Source organism: Arachis ipaensis, chromosome B01 (assembly GCF_000816755.2).
Source record: "Arachis ipaensis cultivar K30076 chromosome B01, Araip1.1, whole genome shotgun sequence".
Lineage (NCBI taxonomy): Eukaryota > Viridiplantae > Streptophyta > Magnoliopsida > Fabales > Fabaceae > Arachis > Arachis ipaensis.
Window position 1 is genome coordinate 45627410 of NC_029785.2, and position 4158 is coordinate 45631567.

The window sequence follows — 4158 nt, forward strand, 5'->3', positions numbered from 1 at the left end:
CGTGTGTGGCCGGGATGTCTGCAAAGCTTACATCTCTTGGCCCTGTTTGGGTCAGCCTCATCCATGGTAGTCCGGATCTTGGTGGTCCTGGGGCGCCCCTCAGACGCATGTCTCTTGGCCGGATTAGGTATGACGGTTGGACCATCATACGGTGGCCAAAACCCCTCCGGAATTGGAGGTGTGAATACCATGCGATAAACATCAAACACGGAGCTAAGGCGATATACCTCGTGGACATAGGTGGACCAGGTCAGGCGTGCATATGCACAACAAGCTAAGGCATGACGACATGGATAATGAAGTGCCTGGAAATAGTCGCAATCACATGTCTGGTCGGTGAGGGATACTCTGTATGTGCCTAGTGAAAAACTCCCTGTCGGAGTGGTCTCAGCCACAGTAAACTCTGAGTTGTCCCTGTCGTACACAGTCATGGTGAAACACCATGAGGTCTTCAGATTTGCCTTGATCTCCTTAATCAAATGCTGACTAAACTGCTGTTCGGTTCCTAACTGTGCCTTGGCCTCTCTTCTTTTCTGAACGAATAGCTCGGCCAATCTCCCATAAGTGGCCTTCACCAACGCACAGATTGGAAGGTTCCTCACACCCTTTAGTATCGAGTTCACACACTCAGATATATTCGTAGTCATGTGCCCGAATCTCCGACCTTCGTCCCAATGATGAGTCCAATGTGCATAGTCAATTCGATTAGCCCAGTCGCACATAGTAAGATCTTTGGCATGGAGAATGTCAAACCAGTAGTGAAACTCGGCCTCAGTCTTGGCATAAGCAGCATTTATTAATAACCTCTGTGCATCCTTGCCCTTGAAATTCAGCGTGAAATTTGCCACCACGTGACGGATGGAAAAAGCCCTATATATAGTAGGTGGAAGCTAGCCACCATCAGGAGCTTCCAATGCAGCCTTTATCCCGTTGTGCCTATCTGATATGATGAGTATACCCGGCTAAGGTGTCACATGTTGCCGCATGTGAGATAGAAAGAATGACCACAACTCTGCATTCTCACCCTCCACAAGTGCAAATGCAATAGGAATGATGTTGGAGTTGCCGTGCTGCGCAATCGCGACCAACAATGTACCACCGTATTTGCCATATAGATGAGTACCGTCCACACTGACCAACGGCTTGCAATGATAAAATGCCTCAATACACAGTGGGAATGTCCAAAAAAGCCGATGAAAATAACCTGCAGAGTCATCCACCTGCCCACCAACCCGCATAGGACTCGTCTTCAATACCGCTATAGTACCTGGCATCGTGATCTGCACACCCAATACCCATCGTGGTAAGTCATTGTATGAATCTTCTCAATCTCTGTAAATCTGAGCCACAGATCTCTGTTTAGCCATCCAAACCCTCCTGTAAGTCGGTCTAAAACCGAAGTGTGCCTTCGTGGCATTCTACAGTACCTTGATCGAGACGGTAGCATCAGCTCTAATCATGGGCAGTATGAAGGCCGATATGACATGATAATTGAGCTTCCTGTGATCACTAGATATCGATGTGGCTAGACAAGTGTGAGGACCATTGTATCGTTTTACCTCCCAAATACCTCTGCGCTGGCGGAGGCTAACCCGAATGAGCCATGGGCACCCGCTGTCGAACTCCTTGCACTTACCATAGTACTTGCGATGATCGGATTCCAATACCTTGTACTCAACCCCACAACGAATGCTATAAGTCTTCATGCTTAACGCGACTTCTTCTTTATCCTGAAACTGCTGACCAACTTGAAATTCAGATACAACTCATGTATTCTGTGTCTTTCTAACCCTGAAGCCAACAGGTACTCCCGGATCTCCCTGAGGTGCCATGCCATCCAAGTCTAGAGCTGAGAAGTGGGGGGGATACTGATTAGTACCTGAAATAGATGCTCCCCCACCCACAACTGGAGTCGTCCGTGGTGTGTCATCAGTTATCGTGGCGGGCTCCACATCATCATCATCATCATCATCATCATCATTATCATCATCATCATGCAGTGTATCCTCTACCCCATCCTGTACTCCAACCTCACCAAAGACCGGGACCTTTGCAGGAGAATCAGGCGTCGCAATTGCAACCTTCCCCAACGGTCTAGTCTCACCAACCCCTGGATTACCACTGCAGTTCAAATTAAATGCAAAGGAAGGAGAAGCAGCTAAAACAGCCTCAGGTGCAATCTCTGGCACAACTGACGAGGCACCAACAGGCATGGAACTAGAGCAGGCTGCATGTCCTGTGGATTGTGGATTCCGATTTGAGCCTCCAGAACTAGATACCACATCCACAAGCTTTGCCAACACCTCTGGAGTCCTCACCTCGGGAAACTGACGACGACAATGGAACAGAACCCCCAAATCTTCATCACTGCTAATAACGAATGAATCATACTTCACATCATTGCGTAAGACGGAAATCGGGATTCTATAGAATAACTTTGCCATGCGTTTCACGCCATGCAGACCTAGTTTCTAGAATATAATATTCTTAAACTCAGTAAAATTCGTGGAAGGTTTGAGAAAAACACTTAGGGGGTCCTTATCAATAAACTTAATTCTTGATTGCATTTTTTTTAATGGACCCTCTATAGTACACAAGAGTTACAAAACTCTCATCACTAGCCATTGTGAATCTCACTATGGTAAAAAATTCACGTTGAGCTCATATTTATAAACATGAGTACTCTATAAATCCAATTAAGTGTCTTCGATTTAATCATATGGTGCCATATATATTAAATCAACCCTAATGACTTCGTTTTACCTAAAAGGCTACGTATCATCATAAATCGAATTGAGTGGATTTGATTTACCTAACAATTGAAAATTGAATCTCTTTACTTCGATTTAGTAGGGTAATCTAATTCGAAACTATTAGCTTCGATTTACACGTGAATTCAATTTGCATGTAAATTGAATCCTCTAGATTCGATTTTGTACGTGTTTGCTTAAATCAAATTTAATCAATTCGATTTACATAGAAATGTAATTTGGGACTTTGACGTAGCCTTTTTTAGATTGAAAAATCTGAATAATTTTGGAGGAGAGTTGGTTTATTAAAGTAAATTGTCCAATTTAATTTGATATTTCTTTTGCTATGGAAAAAAAATTCATGCTAGTGACTTTTGATTGTGATGGTAATGTTCGCGCAGTATTCTTGTGAGTGAAAAAGATAAGGCCGAAAATTCCTGAAAAAAGAATAAAAAGAAAAAAGACTTAGGAGAGGGGTGTTTATATTCTTGTGAGTGAAACCGTTGCAGCATCTCTGGAATGAAACAAAACAAGAAGACAAGAACCTTAACTAGGAGAATTCTTCAATGGACCATGTTGAATGTGTTAGAAAGGGAAGAGGGAGTAATAGGAAAAAAGTTTGTGAGTATTTAAGTTGTGTTGAATGATACAACATAGAATGGTATTTATAAGTGCTAAGAGACTCGTAATAATAAAGACGGAATATTCTATAATAAATATTCAGATATATTAAATAATTCTAATTGATTCTAATTATATTTTAACAGAATGAATTAATTATATTTATATTTTGAAAAATAATTATGTGTAAAATATCTTTCTTGTTCTCATAATTTGCTCGCTTTCCACTCTAACTTCTCTCTTTCATCTTCTCTTTTGCATCTCTCCCAATATGGTAAAACACCAAAAGTCCAAAACCGTAGCTTCATTGACCAATATCTTAAATTATTAGACATGTATTGACGCCAGAATGAAGAACAATGAATTTACGGGTTTTGTAGGACAGTGATAACAGAAATAATTTAGTGTTATATGTACGAACTACTATTCCTTTACTCTCAAAGTTGGCTAAAGAGTAATAAATTTAGGGAAGTTGCTTATCATTGTTAATTGGAGAATGAAACAAGAAGAACAACCACACACTCAAAGCATAAGCCTATTTAGGCAGGGGAGTTGCTTATCATTGTTAATTGTAAATTTTTTTCTATAAAATAATATATAGTAATTGAAAAATGATAAAGTAGAAAATTTAAACAGCAGCATAATGAGTTGAAGGTTGTGTTTAACACACAAAGAGCAGAACATCTTATGCCATGAAAATGGTGATTTTCAATGAAGAGAAAAAGATATTCTAAAAAAATTAAAATAAGAATACAAGTGTAATTCTATTATTTTGTAAGTTATACTT